The sequence below is a fragment of the Piliocolobus tephrosceles genome, chromosome 3 (genome assembly GCF_002776525.5).
Source record: "Piliocolobus tephrosceles isolate RC106 chromosome 3, ASM277652v3, whole genome shotgun sequence".
NCBI classification, from domain to species: domain Eukaryota; kingdom Metazoa; phylum Chordata; class Mammalia; order Primates; family Cercopithecidae; genus Piliocolobus; species Piliocolobus tephrosceles.
This window is the reverse complement of record NC_045436.1, coordinates 182,206,743-182,223,438: the sequence shown is the minus strand read 5'-3', so window position 1 is coordinate 182,223,438 and position 16,696 is coordinate 182,206,743. Positions and strand designations below refer to the sequence as shown.

General features: G+C 48.4%; 1 protein-coding gene across 4 annotated transcripts in view; it reads left to right on the top strand.

The window, feature by feature from the left end:
• The first annotated feature begins 1,351 nt into the window (after window positions 1-1,351).
• RNF4 (ring finger protein 4) overlaps window positions 1,352-16,696 on the top strand; it is a 44,048-nt gene continuing 28,703 nt past the window's right edge. Inside the window, exon 1 of one of the 4 annotated variants that reach the window (XM_023206797.1) lies at window positions 1,352-1,598. The gene's annotated coding sequence lies outside the window, so the exon portion shown is untranslated. The remainder of the gene's footprint in view (window positions 1,599-16,696) is intronic. The other 3 variants (XM_023206798.1, XM_023206799.2, XM_023206800.2) reach the window with 3 other exon arrangements.

Sequence of the window (16,696 nt, the reverse complement as noted above, 5' to 3'; positions counted from 1 at the left end):
ACACAAATACTTAGATATTTTACATGAGAATTAGATTTATCTATCAGATACTCTACCATGCCAGATTTCCTTACAATTACAGAAAATAGCAAACACATATTGTTTGTAAACACAACACAAAAACGTTAATGCTCTGGTTTCTATCTGCCTTGTCATTCCATTATTAGACTCCATTTTCGAGGTTAGAAACTTACTGTACGGTGGCCGGGCGAAGTGGCTCACACCTGTAATCCCAGTACTTTGGGAGGCCAAGGAGGGTGGATCTCCTGAGGTCAGGAGTTCGAGACCGGCCTGGCCAACATGATGGAACCCCGTCTCTACTAGAAATACAAAGAAAATTAACCGGGCGTGGTGGCAGGCGCCTCTAATCCCAGCTACTCGGGAGGCTGAGGCAGGAGAATCACGAGAATCCGGGAGGTGGGAGGTTGGAGGTTGCAGTGAGCCGAGATCGCGCCACTGCACTCCAGCCAGAGCGATAAGAGCGAAACTCCATCTCAAAACAAACGGAAACTCAGTGTAAGGAAACAATGCAACCAAGGCATTTGGGGTGACCTACACATTGCCTGAGGGTGCCGAGGGAACAGAGATGCTGGCCATGGACTAAGGTCTGGGTATTCTCAGGCAGCAGGGACAAGGTGGGCTTTTTTCCCGGTTGCTAAACCCACGTCAAAGTCCAGCTCAGGGACTGGAGCTCAAGAAACCCACAACCCACCACGACCGGGGACCTGCAGGCACCTGTGCCGTGCTGCCCTGAGTCCTCCAATCCTCCACACTCTTCGTCTGTTAGGTACACGTCTGCACCCCAGCCTGCAAAAGTTCCAGGTTCCTCTCAGGGGCAGGGACCCGCACGCCGGCCCAGGGCTTGGCACGCGGGGGTGCTGAAACAGGGCCAGGCCTGGTTTCCAGCCGATCGTCATAGTCCCCAGGCCCAGCAACCTTCCTCACAAAGGCATCGTTAAGAGGCGGGGAAACAAGAGCCAGGAGAGGGGCGCGGAACGGCTGGTGGGATGAACTACCAGCTCCGCGCCTCCGGCCAGCTGCGTCGAGCGAGGGGCACGGCAGCTGATGTGCGGTTCGAAAACTAGGAATGGGAAGGTTCGGGGCCCGCTCGGCTCCGGAGGCAGTCGGCAGGCAGTCCCTGGCGGCGTTGGCGCAGTCAGTCGCAGCCAGTCGCTGCCGGGTACAGGAGCCCGGTGGGCCCTCAGACCGCGACTCCCGCAAGGCCTTGCGGGCGGGGCCGCGCGCGCGCCGTCTCTTGCCGGAAAGTGCGAAAAATAGGGCGCATGATTGTGGGCGGGGGCGGAAAGAGGCGCGCTTTAAAGTGGTAACAGATGGTTTTCTTATCCAATAGGATTTAAAAATTTGTCCTTACCCGGCCAACCGCGGAAGTAGGGTAGGCGGGCGGCCAATGGGGACACGACGGGGGGCGGAGTCGAGGCCTCCGAAGCGGAAGTGGGTTGCTGTTGAGGCGGCGGCATCTTTCTCGAGGGGCTCTCTTGGGCGGCTGGAGAAGGAGCTGCTTCTCTCGAGTGCGACGGCGGCGGCGCCTGCGGACCCTGCTAGCTCCAGGTTAGGCTGGGATTTGCGGGAAAGCAGCGGTAAGTCAGGGCCTGTGCAAAATGCGAGGTCTAGGCGGCTTCGCGGCCTACAGAGGCCTCGGCCCGCACGGCTCCACCCGGCCGAGACTCCGCAGCCCGGGACCTCGAGCCAGCTCTGGCCGCTGGCGCCGCCTTCCGCGCGGGCGCACCTAGCCCGGCTTGGCGCGGGCAACAGAAGTTAAGAGGCCTGTGTCTGGGTCTCGGCTCACCCTGGCGGGCCGCGGCCATGGGGCTTAGTCCATAGCCTAGGAAGGGAAACTGAGGCTCTGGGAGGGGCAGGAACGCCCCCAAGGTCACTTGGAGAGTCGGGCAGGGTGTGCTGTTGGTGGGGAGACCTGGGCAGGGATTTTGTTCCCCGCTGACGTCTCCTTTGTGTTCGCGCCGCCGCCCCGCTTTCGTGGGGCCTGCGAGTTTGCCCGGGTGCCCGCGCCGCGTGGCGGGGCCTTTTGTAGGTCGGGAGGATCTAAGTACGGGTGCGGGGCTGACCGTGCGGGGCGCCGAGGTCGCAGTCTAAAATTTAGTAGGGCCTCGACTTCCGGGCGCGCTTCCGGGCCCCGGCTGATGGTTGGTGGAACGTGTGACTGTGAGGCTTGCGGCCCAGCCCTGCACCGCTCGGGCCCTTCACCCTCTGGCGCGCCTGTAGACTGGTGTATGAAGATTCTCAGGACCCGAAACAGTTGCTAGTAAACACCGCTTTTCCGCCTTTGATCCATCGAGGAAACAGGGAAAAGAATAGAGCTTGGGCAAGCAGTTTGGGTAGGGATTTCAGCTTTTGTCTTTCACTTGTCGGTTCCCATAGACGTTCACAGTCTTAATAACCTTCGTTCTGTTTCTGCACCAAGTTCTTGAGCCAGACGTAGGGTCTCAGCTCTGGAACCTGGCTTAGACTGTCCAAGTGGTTGGGGAGACTGAGGTCCAGAAAAGTGAGGTGGTCTGCCCAAGGTCACAAAGCCGGCTATTTGGCAGCAGCAGATGAGGTTAAGTCCCAACTGCAGGATTAGGCTTTTGAATTCGGTGACCAGGAGTTTTGGGACCGCTGACAGTAAAAGAGACTGAAGGGAATGTTTTGTTACTTTCTTCGTGTTTTACTTGTTAATGTGTTAATGGACAAGGATACATTGGGTTCAGTTTTACTGTGAGTTTGAGATGAAATAGGGACATTTGAGTAGCAAGCTGAATTTGAGCTTCCAAAAATCTTACTTTAATACGTCGTTTGTTGATCTTAAATTACTACCTTTGTAAGGATCTTTTGTAAACATTGTTTTTCTAATCTTCATGAAATCTTAATGCCATACGTAAACTATTTCTTTTTATAGAATATATGCACGTCTGTGCTTTGTACATAAAATGAGTAAGATATTTCACTCTCCTCAAGATCGAAGTAGCATATTTTTGAGGTGTTCTGTATGCCAAACTTTCTGCTTGTAATACAGCAGTAAACAGTCGTGCTGGCCTTCCTGTAGCTGGGTGAGGATGGAGGGAATAAGAGATACCTCATTTTATTGTGCTTTGCAAATACTGCCTTTTTTGCAAGGTGAAGGTTTATAGGAAGTATTCGTTGAGCAAGTCTGTAAGTGCCAGACATTTTTCCAGCAGCATGTGCTCACTTCGTGTCTCTTGTGTCAAGTTTTGGTAATTCACAATATTTCAAACTTTTTTTTCTGAGATGGAATCTTAGTCACCCAAGATGGAGTGCAATGGCGTGTTCTCGGCCTCACTGTAACCTCTGCCACCTGGGCTCAAGTGATTCTCCTGCCTCAGCCTCTGGAGCAGCTGGGATTACAGGCACTGTACTACCACACCCAGCTAATTTTTGTATTTTTAGTGGAGACGGGGTTTCACCATGTTGGCCAGGCTGATCTCAAACTCCTGACCTCAAGTGATCCGCCTGCCTTGGCCTTCCAAAGTGTTGGGATTACAGGCATGAACCACCATGCCCAGCCCCAAACCTTTTCATTATTATATCTGTTACGGTGAGCTGTGGTCAGTGTTTTGGGTTACCTTGAATAACACTAATATAAGATGGTGAACTTAATTGGTAAAAGTTGGGTGTGTACTAACAGTTCCACTGATTGGCAGTTCCCAGTCTCTCTTCTCAGGCCTCTCTATTCCTTGAGACACAATATTGAAATTAGGCCAGTCAGTGACCCTACAGTATCCAGACAAAAGGAGCAGTCAGTTGAATCTCTCTTACTTTAAATCAAGTTAAGAAATGATTAACCGGCCGGGCGTGGTGGCTCAAGCCTGTAATCCCAGCACTTTGGGAGGCCGAGACGGGTGGATCACGAGGTCAGGAGATCGAGACCATCCTGGCTAACACCGTGAAACCCCGTCTCTACTAAAAATACAAAAACTAGCCGGGCGAGGTGGCGGGCGCCTATAGTCCCAGCTACTCCGGAGGCTGAGGCAGGAGAATGGCATAAACCCGGGAGGCGGAGCTTGCAGTGAGCTGAGATCCGGCCACTGCACTCCAGTCCGGGCAACAGAGCGAGACCCCGCCTCAAAAAATAAAAAATAAAAAAATAAATGATTAACCTTAGTGAGAAAGGCATATCAAAAGTTAAGTTAGGCCTTTTGTGCCGAACGACAGTTGGCCAAGTTGTGAATGCAGAGGAAGAGTTCTTGAAATTAAAATGATACCCCAGTGAACTCATGAATGATTAGCCAAACAGACTTATTGCTGATAGGGAGAAAGTTTTAGTGGTCTGGATAGAAGATCAAACCATCCGTGACATTCCCTTAAGCGAAAGCCTAATCCAGAGCAAGGCCCTAACTCTTCAATTCTGTGAAGAGTGAGAAAGGTGAGAAAGCTGCAGAAGAAAAGTTTGAAACTGGGAGAGGTTGGTTCATGAGGTTTAAGGAAAGAAGCCGCCTCTGTAATGTGAAAGTGTAAGGTTGAGGCAGTAAGCATTGATGTAGACGCTGCAGCAAGTTATGCAGAATATATAGCTAAAATAATTGATTAAGGTGGCCACACCGAACAACAGACTTTCAATGTAAATGAAACAGCCTTATATGGAAAAAAAATACTATCTAGGACTTTCATAGCCAGAGAAAGGTCAATGCCTGGCTTCAAAGGACAGGCTGATTCTCTTCTTAGGGGCTAATGTGGCCCGTGACTAAATTGTAACCAGTGCTTATTTACCATTCTGAAAATCCTAAGGCCCTTAAGAATTATGCAGAAATCTACTGTGTGCTGATCAGTGAAACAAGAAAGCCTGTATAGTAGCATATCTGTTTACAGTATGTTTTACCGAATATTTTAAGCCCACTATTGAGATCTACAGTTCAGAAAAAAAGATTTCTTTCAAAGTATTACTGCTCACTGAGAATGTGCTTAGTCACCAAAAAAGTCTCATGGAGATGAATGAGATTAATGTTAACATCTGTTCTGCAGCCCATGGATCAAGGAGTAATTTCAACTCTCAAATCTTACTTAAGAAATGCATTTTGGGGCTGAGCACGTTGGCTCATGCCTGTACTCGTAGCGCTTTGGGAGGCCAAAGCAGGTGGATCGCTTGAGCTCAGGAGTTAAGAGACCAGCCTGGGCAGCATAGTGAGACCACCCCCTCCACTGCCAATTTCTTAGAAAAAACCAAAAAAAAAAATGGCGGGGGGGCACGGGGGAAAGAAATGCGTTTTGTAAGGCTATAGCTACATAGATTGTGATTCCTCTGATGAGTCTCAACAATGTAAATTAAAAACCTCCTGAAAGGATACACTATTCTAGATACCATTAAGAATATTTGTTGCCAGGTGCGGTGGATCACAGGGTCAGGAGATCGAGACCATCCTGGCTAACACGGTGAAACCCTATCTCTACTAAAAATACAAAAAATTAGCCGGCCGTGGCAGTGTGAACCTGTAGTCCCAGCTACTCGGGAGGCTGAGGCAGGAGAATGGTGTGAACCCAGAAAGAGGAGCTTACAGTGAGCCAAGATCGCACCATTGTACACCAGCCTGGGCAACAGAGCAAGACTTCATCTCAAAAAAGAAAAAATATATATATATATATTTTATATATATATATATTTGTAATACATTGAGGGGTCAAAATATCAACATCAGTAGGTCACGGTGGCTCATGCCTGTAATCCCAGCACTTTGGGAGGCTGGGGTGGGCAGATCACCTGAGGTCAGGAGTTCGAGACCAGCCTACCCAACATGGTGAAACCCCATCTCTACCAAGAAAATACAAAAATTAGCCAGGTATGGTGGCACGTTCCTGTAGTCCCAGCTACTTGGGAGCCTGAGGTAGGAGAATCGCTTGGGCCCAGGAGGTAGAGGCTGCAGTGAGCTGAGATGGCGCCTCTGCACTACAGCCTGGGCGACAGTGAGATTCTGTCTTTAAAAAAAAAAGAGAAAAAGGGTCAGGCGCGGTGTCTCGCGCCTGTAATCCCAGCACTTTGGGAGACCAAGGCAGGTGGATCACAAGGTCAGGAGATCAAGACCGTCCTGGCTAACACAGTGAAACCCCGTCTCTACTAAAAATACAAAAAATTAGCTAGGCGTGATGGCGGGAGCCTGTAGTCCCAGCTACTCCGGAGGCTGAGGCAGGAGAATTGTGTGAATCCAGGAGGCGGAGCTTGCAGTGAGCCGAGATGGCGCCACTGCACTCCAGTCTTGGAAACAGAGAGACTGTGTCTCAAAAAAAAAAAAAAAAAAATCAATTAACACAACAAGAACTTGATTCTGACCCTCATGGATGACTTTGAGGGGTTCTAGACTTCAGTGGAAAAAGTAATTGTAGATGTGGTGGAAATAGCAAGAGAACTAGAATTAGAAGTAGAGCCTGAAGGCTGGGCCTGGTGGCTCATGCCTGTAATCCTAGCACTTTGGGAGGCCGAGGCAGACTTGAGATCACTTGAGGTCAGGAGTTCCAGACCAGTCTGGCCAACATGGTGAAACTTTGTCTCTACTAAAAATACAAAACTTAGCTGGGTGTGGTGATAGGATTATTACTGGGTAGTAATCCCAGCTACTCCAGAGGCTCAGGCAGGAGAATTGCTTGGACCCAGGAAGCAGAGGTTGCAGTGAGCCAAGATCGGGCCACTGCACTCCAGCGTGGACAACAGAGTGAGACTCTGTCTCAAAAAAATAAAAGAGCTGGGCAAGACAGTAGAATCGCTTGAACCCAGGAGGCGGAGGTTGCAGCGAGCCGAAATCATGCCATTGCTACTCCATCCAGCCTGATTGACAGAACGAGACTCCGTCTCAAAAAAAAAAAGAAAAGAAAAGAAAAGCAGAAGCTGAAGATGTGATTGAATTGCTGCAATTTTATAATAAAACTTGAGCAGATCGAGAGTTGCTTCCTGTGGACAGGCAGAGAAAGGGGTCTCTTAAGGTGGAATTTACTGCTGAAGGTGCAGTGAACATTGCTGAAATTATAACAGGATTTGGAATATTTTATAAACTTAGTTAATAAAGCAGTGGCAGGGTTTGAGAGAATCGACTCCAATTTTGAAAGAAGTTCCATTGTGGGTGAAATACTATCACACAGCATTGCATGCTACAGAGAAATCTTTCATGAAAGGAAGAGACAACTGATGCAGCAAACACCATTTTAAGAAATTGTCACAATTGACCCAGTACGGTGGCTCACGCCTGTAATCCCAGCACTTTAGGAGTCCGAGGCAGGTGGATCACCTGAGGTTGGGAGTTCCAAACCAGCCTGGCTAACATGGAGAAACCCCATCTCGACTAAAAGTACAAAAAAATTAGCTGGGCTTGGTGGCGCATGCCTGTAATCCCAGCTACTCAGGAGGCTGAGGCAGGAGAATTGCTTGAACCAGGGAGGCAGAGGTTGCGGTGAGCCAAGATTGCACCATTGCACTCCAGCCTGGGCAACAGGAGCAAAACTCCATCTCAAAAAACAAGAAAAAGAAATTGTCACAGCTGCCCCAACCTTTGTCAGCCACCGCCCTGAGCTGCCCCAACCTTCATCAATCAGCCACCGCCCTGAGCTGCCCCAACCTTCATCAGCCACCGCCCTGATCCGTCAGCAGCCATCATCAGGGCAAGGCCCTTCACCAGCAAAAAGATTACAACTTTATGAAGACTCAAATGATCATTAACGTTTTTAATTTATTTTTTAAGAGAATCTCTCCCTGTTGACCCAGTTGGAGTGCATCGGTGCAATCATAACTCGCCTCAGCCTCCCAAGTAGCTGGGACTACAGGCGCATGCCACTACACCTGGCTAATTTATTTTTTGAGACAGAGACTCGCTCTGTCGCCCAGGCTGGAGTGCAGTGGCATGACCTCGGCTCACTGCAAGCTCCACCTCCCAGGTCCACACTATTCTCCTGCCTCAGCCTCCCGAGTAGCTGGGACTACAGGCACCTGCCACCATGCCTGACTAATTTTTTGTATTTTTAGGAGAGACAGGGTTTCACTATGTTAGCCAGGATGGTCTCGATCTCCTGACCTCGTAAGCCACCTCGCCTGGCCCACACCTGGCTAATTTTTAACAAATTTTTGTAGACTGAGTCTTGCCATATTTCCCAGGCTGGTCTCAGACTCCTGATTCGTGATTAATATCTATGGTTGAGTGATTCCCTACTTCTCACTATCTTACAGAACCATCCTATAAGGTAGTTGTTGTAGTTAGCCCCATTTTACTCTTCCTGAGGCACAGGGAGATCAGGGTCACTTGCCCAAGGTCACACAGTTAGTAAGCAGAGCTTGCAACTTAACCCCTGACTCCTACCTTTGTTCTTTTGTTAGGCTTTGTTATGTCATGTGCTTTTTTTGTGTGGTGGGAAAGCACATGGCCAATGTTTCTAGAAACTTCAAATAGTAAAAATAAAACTTAATAGTATCTTTATTTTTGCTTTCATCCCAGAGGAGTCTGATAAATACCCTCAAGAAACATTATTGATTCTCAGTGACTGTATTGTATTCCTCAAAGTTATTGTTCCTAAGTTTTCTCCTCTCACCAGCTAGGGGAAGTTGTCCTAGGGCCTAGGCATTTCCCTATCTGCCACACCTCACCTCTTACTTTAGCCAAACTACTGCTAAATTCTGCTGCTAAATATGGCAGAATTCTGTGTTACCTGCACTAAGATTTGCTTCCTTTCTAAGTACCTTCTTGATGTCTTCCAGTGTTGGTTCTGGCCTCCTACTCTTGCAAGTTGAAAAGTTGAAAATGCCTCAGGTAGAAATGTTCTCTCCTATTCTCCCATCACGATCATCTGTGTTTTTTTTTGTTTGGTTTGGTTTTTGTTTTTGTTTTTGAGACAGTCTCACTCTGTCACCCAGGCTGGAGTGCAGTGGCACGATCTCAGCACTGCAACCTCCACCTCGCAGGTTCAAGCAATTCTCCTGCCTCAGCCTCCCAAGTAGCTGGGATTACAGGCACGCGCCACCACGCCTGGCTAATTTTTTTGTATTTTTAATAGAGACAGGGTTTCACCATGTTGTCCAGCCTGGTCTTGAACTCCTGACCTTATGATCCACCCACCTCGGCCTCCCAAAGTGCTGGAATCACAGGTGTGAGCCACCACATCCGGCCCTTTTCTTTTCTTTCTTTTTTTTTTTAAAGAAGGTTGTCTTCCTATGTTTCCCAGGCAGGAGGGCAGTGGCCATTTGCAGGTGCAGTTATATAGCACAGTACAGCCTAAAACTTGCTTTTTTTTTTTTCTTCTTAAGACAGAATCTTGCTCTGTCACCCAGGCTGGAGTGGTGCAGTGGCACAGTCTCAACTCACTTCACCTCCACCTCCTGGATTCAAGTGATTTGCCTGTCTCAACCTCCCGAGTAGCTGCGATTACAAGTGGGCACCACCACACCTGGCTCATTTTTGTATTTTTAGTAGAGACAGGGTTTCACTATGTTGGCCCGCCTGGTCTTGAACTCCTGACTTCAGGTGATATGCCCACCTCAGCCTCCCAAAGTGTTGGGATTATAAGCATGAGCCACTGTGCCCAGCCTACAGCCTCAAACTTCTAAGCTAAAGTGATCCTCTTGTCTCAGTCTCCCAAGTAGCTGGGAATACAGGTGCTGATGTGGTTTGGCTGTGTCCCCACCCATATCTCATCTTGAATTCCCACATGTTGTGGGAGGGAGCCAGTGGGAGGTGATTGAATCTTGGGGGCAGGTCTTTCCCATGCTGTTCTCATGATGGTGAGTAAATCTCAAGAGATCTGATGCTCTAGGCTGGGTGCGGTGGCTCACGCCTGTAATCCCAGCACTTTGGGAGGCCAAGGCGGGCGGATCACGAGGTTAGGAGTTCAAGATGAGCGAAACCCTGTCTCTACTAAAAATGCAAAAATTAGCTGGACATGGTGGTGCATGCCTGTAGTCCCAGCTATTTGGGAGGCTGAGGCAGGAGAATCGCTTGAACCCAGGAGGTGGAGGTTACAGTGAGCAAGATCGCGCCACTGCACTCCAGCTTGGACAACAGAGTAAGACTTCGTCTCAAAAAAAAAAGAAAAAGAGATCTGATGCTTTTATAAGGGGCAGTTTCCCTACACAAGCTCTCTTTGCCTGCTGCCATCCATGTAAGACATGACTTGCTCCTCCTTGCCTTCCGCCATGATTGTGAGGCCTCCCCGGCCATTTGGAACTGGCTTTTGTAGACCTCTTGCTTTTGTAAATTGCCCAGTCTCAGGTATGTCTTTATTAGCATTGTGAAAACGGACTAGTATATAGTAAGTTGGTACCAGTAGAGTGTGATGCTGCTGAAAAGATACCCGAAAATGTGAAAACAGCTTTGGAACAGGCAGGGGTTGGAACAGTTTGGAGGGCTCAGAAGAAGACAGGAAAATGTGGGACAGTTTGGAACTCCCTAGAAACTTGTTGAATGGCTTTGACCAAAATGTTGGTAAGGATATGGACAACGAAATCCAATCTGAGCTGGTCTCAGATGGAGATGAGGAACTTGTTGAGAACTGGAGCAAGGGTGACTCTTGTTATGTTTCAGCAAAGAGACTAGCAGCATTTTGCCCCTGCCCTAGAGGTTTGTGGAACTTTGAACTTGGGAGAGATGATGTAGGGTATCTGGTAGAATAAATTTCTAAGCAGCAAAGCATTCAAGAGATGACTACTGTTAAAGGCAATCAGTTTTATAAGGGAAGCAGAGCATAAAAGTTTGGAAAATTTGCAGCCTGACAATGTGCTAGAAAATAAAATTCCATTTTCTGAGGAGAAATTAAAGCCAGCTGCAGAGATTTGCATAAGTAACAAGGAGCCAAATGTTAATCCCCAAGATGGTGGGGGAAAGTGTTGCCAGGGCATGTCAGAGGTCTTCATGGCAGCCCCTCCTATCATGGGCCCAGATGCCCAGGAGGAAAATATGGTTTCCTGGGCTGGGCCTAGGGTTCCTTTGCTGTGTGCAGCCTAGTGACCTAGTGCCCTGCGTTCCAGCTGCCCCAGCTGTGGCTGAAAGGGGCCATCATAGAGTAGAACTCAGGCCGTGGCTTCAGGGGGTACAGGCCCCAAACCTTGGCAGCTTCCACATGGTGTTGAGCCTGCGAGTGCACCAAAGTCAAGAATCAGGGTTTGGGAACCTCCACCTAGATTTCAGAGGATGCATAGAAACACCTGGATGCCCAGACAGAAGTTTGCTGCAGGGGTAGGGCGCTCATGGAGAACCTCTGCTAGGGCAGTGCAGCAGGGAAATGTGAGGTCAGAGCCCCCAAGCAGAGTCCCTACTGGAGCACCACCTGGTTGAACTGTGGGAAGAGAGCCACTGTCCTCCAGACCCTGGAATGATAGATCCACTGACAGCTTGCACTATGCACCTGGAAAAGCTGCAGACACTCAACACCACCCCATGAAAACAGCCGGGAGGGAGGCTGTACCCTGCAAAGCCACAGGAGTGGAGCTGCTGAAGACCTTGGGAACTCACCTCTTGGATCAGCATGACTGGTTGTGAGACATGGAGTCAAAGGAGATTATTTTGGAGCTTTGAGATTTGGACTGCTCTGCTGGATTTCGGACTTGCATGGGGCCTGTAGCCTCTTTGTTTTGGCCAATTTCTCCCATTTGGAATTACCCAATGCCTGCACCCCCGTTGTATCTAAGAAGTAACTAAATTGCTTTTGATTTACAGGCTCATAGGTGGAAGGGACTTGCCTTGTCTCAGATGAGACTTTGGACTTTTGAGTTAATGTTGAAATGAGTTAAGACCTTGGGACTTTGGAAAGGCATGATTGGTTTTGAAATGTGAGGATGTAAGATTTGGGAGGGGCCAGGGGTGGAATGGTATGGTTTGGCTGTGTCCCCACCCAGATCTCATCTTGAATTTCCACATGTGGGAGGGACCTGGTGGGAGATAATTGAATCGTGGGGGCAGGTCTTTTCCATGTTGTGCTAGTGATGGTGAATAAGTCTCACGAGATCTGATAGTTTTGTAAGGGGGAGTTTCCCCGCACAAGCTTTTTGCCTGCCACCATCCACGTAAGATGTGACTTGCTCCTCCTTGCCTTCCACCATGATTGTGAGGCTTCCCCAGCCATGTGGAACTGTTAAGTTCATTAAACCTCCTTTGTAAGTTGACCAGTCTCAAGTATGTCTTTATCAGCAGTGTGAAAACAGACTAATACAGGTGCACACCGCTGCACTGGCTCCAGTCCCGCTTTTAAGGCTCCGTTTGTTTCCTAATTGTGACTTGCAATGTAAAGGCTTCATTTCCCCCATCTCTGAAATTATTTTTTTTCTTTTTCAAAAACACTCTGCCATGTATTCAAGGTATCTGCCATCTCTTTCAAACATGTGATCAGCTTGATAACTTTTGCTGGGGGTCAGTGTTCGGAATGACAGGGTCTTGCCCAGGCTGGAGTGCAGTAGCACAGTCATAACTCACTTTAGCCTCGACCTCCCTGGGCACAAGCGATCCTCCTATCTTAGCCTCCTGAGTAACTGGGACTACAGGTGCGTGCCACCGCACCCTGCTAGGTTTTTTTTTTTTTTTTTTTTTTTTTTTTTTTGAGCCCTGGAGTTCTGGGCTCAAGTCCTGCCTCAGCCTCCCAAAGTGCTGGGATTACAGGCATGAGCCTCCATTCCTGGCCCTAGAGTTTGCTAATTTCATTCTTTTTTTTTAATTTTGAGACAGAGTCTCACTCTGTCACCCAGGCTGGAGTGCAGTGGTGCAATCTCGGCTCACTGCAACCTCTGCCTCCCGAGTTCAAGGGGTTCTCCTGCCTCAGCCTCCTGAGTAGCAGGGATTACAGATGCCCGTCACCATTCCTGGCTAATTTTTGTTTTTTTTTAGTAGAGTTGGGGTTTCACCATGTTTGCCAGGTTGGTCTCAAACTCCCAACCTCAGGTGATCTGCCCACCTCAGCCTCCCAAAGTGCTGGGATTACAGACGTGAACCCAGACCTTGATAATTTCAGTGGGGAAAAAGAAAATCTTACTTACATGTTTGGGCCAAGTGCTGTACTAATGGGTGGGGACACCTTGATAAGTATTTGATAAGTTATGTTTCTTGTCTTAAGGGAGTATAGAAGAAATGGTTAAGTCAGAACTGGGAGGAGTGAGAGAAATTGAAGCAACCTTTGAGGGAGGCCTTGAAGAATGAGCAGAAATTCCCCCAAAGCGGGGTGGGAGTGGTGGGACCAACCTGGCCAACTTCAGACCTTCTTTGAGTTCCAAAGTCAGGTACTTTGAACTGACTTCCAGGATACCTGGAGTAAAGTACAGTTCTGCTTGAAGTGTTTGTTTGGAAACATGAGTTTGTTCCAGGGAGGCTGCTGTATTAGAGAACCACTTGAGAGTTTGCTGTACACAGTGTCATCTGTGAGAAATGTTAGGTGATCGTGAAAAGTTGAGGCCAGCTGAACCAAGCCATGTAATATACACACCTTCAACATAGATCAGTCACCTCAGTTGACTTGTATGTCAGCCACATTTGTGTACATCTGATGTTACAGCATTCACTCTCTTTGCCTCCACTTCTCAATAACTCACAAGCTGTAAACCGTCTGAGGCCCACTTCCACAGAGCAAGCTTCAGGCCTTTTTCAAGGTAAAGTATCACAGTTACTTGTATTTCTTAACCATTTAACATGTGTAGAACTTTACTACCATTTTCACTAGATTGTTTTGTGTATGTGGGTCACTGACAAAATTTTTTAGTGTTGTGCCCCTAATTCCATTTTTCCTCACAGATGTTGGGTTTTTGCATAGCAAGATGCCTTATTTATTTATTTATTTATTTATTTATGTATTTATTTATTTATTTAAGGAACACATGTCTAACTGCAAATGAACCCAGAAAAGTGAGGACGAGTTGCGGGGGAGGTTGGCTATATGATATGAAGACTTTGGCCTATGTTCTGTAGGCAATGCTTGTGATTATTTGGGAGCACTTGCAATATTCTTGGATATTTTGGAGCCTGGTGATTCTTTGCATTACCTTGTGGCGCTTTTAACTTCCTTACTTCCTTGAACCTCCTCTTCCTCCTCCCTTCTGCCTTCTGTCACCTTCAGAGCATTCCTGTTGTGTGTGCCTGTTTATCTTCAATGGGAGCCAGTGATTTTTTGACTTGCATGTGTGTTTTTGTTTTGTATTTTTATTTTTATTTTTTGGAGACAGAGTCTTGCTCTGTCGCCCAGACTGGAGTGCAGTGGCACAGTCTCAGCTCACTGCAAGCTCCGCCTCCTGTGTTCACGCCATTCTCCTGCCTCAGCCTCCTGAGTAGCTGGAACTACAGGCTCCCGCCACCTCACCCGGCTAATTTTTTGTATTTTTAGTAGAGACGGGGTTTCACTGTGTTAGCCAGGATGGTTTCGATCTCCTGACCTCGTGATCCGCCTGCCTCGGCCTCCCAAAGTGCTGGGATTACAGGCGTGACCCACCACGCCCGGCGTTTTTGTCGTTTTTAAGACAGGGTCTCACTCTCACCAAGGCAGGAGTGCAGTGGCACGGTCATGGCTCACTGCAGCTTCAACCTCCCACTCTCAAGTGAGCCTCCCACCTCAGCCTCCCAAGTAGCCGGGACTAGAGTCGCACACCACTGTGCTCGGCTAAGTTTTTGTATTTTTTTGTAGAGACGGGGTTTCCCCTTGTTGCCCAGACTGGGACACTGACTTGTTAGTTTACTTTCTAGGTAAAATGTTGAGCATTGAAGAGGGTCTAGATTAGGGCTTGTGGATGCTGGATTTCTCCACCAAGATGCAAGCCCCTGAAGAGCTGGGTTTGGCTAGCCCTTTGGTGACAGCTTGTGTTGCTCCTTAGCCCACAGATGCATCTAAGGATGGAAGAACGTGTCTCTGTGAGGAGCCTGGAGCCGGAGACAGGGCTGTTTGAGATGAGGCCGCCTCTGGTGTGCCCTTAAGAGAATTCCCATTGTGGAGCACTGCTCAGCTGCTCCCACCTGGTATGGGTCAAATAATCAGATTTGTGAGCGTCTCACAACCATCTCTATGGCCCAACCAACCCTGGATTCTGGATACAGTAGAGGCAGCTAAGCTGCTAGATGATCTTCTCTGGCAGGCTCTGTACTCAGTGGCCATTATCACCAGGTAGCTTGGCAAGCCTGCCTCCTGTGCTGACTGTGGGCCCTGGGGAAGTGTTGAGGATGTTGATGGCCTCTAGCATCTGAGGTACACCTGCCCATCGGTACCTCCTCCTCTGGAGGAGTGGATCCTTAGATTTCCTTCATGATATTACCGTTTCTCCTGGCCTCCAGAAATTACGTTGTTTTTGCATGAGGCCCCAAAGCCTAGGCCACCTTGGCTGAAAGATGTGAAAGCCCTTTGCTCCTTGCAGGACCCTGGGGATTTTGGCTGTAGCCTGATCGCTGGTGGCAGCTTAATCAGGGCCATAAGATAATTTTATGGAAGACCTGGTTACTTAGCATCTGAACCTGCCTCGTTGCCTCTCTGAGCGTAGTCTGCTGCTTTCTGCTTTGATCAAATTCATTCCTCTTGTCCCTGCAAACCTTCAGGGGAGGCCAATGTTCGAGGCCCCTGAGCCTTAGGAATAAATAACTCTGGGTGAGAACTGCCTGTCGTTGGCTCTGTGCCGGCTTTCTTCAACCTCCTCTGAGTCCTCCTCTAAGTCTAAGCCGTTGTGATTAGCTACATCCTGCCAAGTCTCTTGGAAATGAATAAAGCCCTTGCTAAGAGCCGGAAACATTGGTTCCAGTTCCTCCTGGGGTGAAGGTTTGTTTTGCCCTTATTGAATAGCACTCATACCTGTAAGAAGAGACATTTTCTCCAGCCCTTCTGATACAGTATCTGTTTATTTAAGAAGAGACATTTTCTCCAGCCCTTCTGATACAGTATCTGTTTATTACTTAATGTGTCGATCATCTGTCCAGCTAGGATATATGCTCCTTGGATGGTTTTTTGTTGGTGTTTCCCATTCCGTTCCTAGCCCCTGGAGCAGTGCCTTACCCAGACTAGGCACCTGTGAATAGTTAGCGAATTAGCTGATAGAGTTGCCTTCTGGGTGCTAGGAACCATACTGGGTGTTTCATTCAGCGGCCGCTGGTTCCACAGAGATGAGGTGTTCTACTCAGTTAAAGATGAGGACACTGAGGCACAGAGGGCAAGTATTTGTCCAAGGCTGTAGGGCTTATTGGCCAGCCACATCATTGCTGACCACTTACCACATACCCTCATTTGTATAATGAGCAAGAGGCTCGTGTTTCTTTTGAATATTAAGGTGTGTTTATTGATATGACTGCGGGTATCAACGTTCCGTTTAAAAGGTGTTTGTGACCAGGTGCAGTGGCTCACTCCTATAATCCCAGCAGTTTGGGAAGTCAAGGTGGGCGGATCACTTGAGGTCAGGAGTTGGAGACCATCCTGGCCAACATGGCAAAACCCCATCTCTACTAAAAATATAAAAATTAGCTGGGCATGGTGGTGGGTTCCTATAATCCCAGCTACTTGGGAGTCTGAGGCACGAGAATTGCTTGAACCTGAGAGGTAGAGGCTGCAGTCAGCCAAGATCACACCACTGCACTCAAGCCTGGGTGACAGAACAAGACTGTCTCAAAAAAAAAAATTTATGTGTTTTTATTTATTTGTTTAATTTGAGACTGAGTTTCACTCGTCGCCCAGGCTGGAGTGCAATGGCGCAATCTCAGCTCACTGTAACCTCCGCCTCCTGGGCTCAAGCGATTCTTCTGCCTCGGCCTCCCAA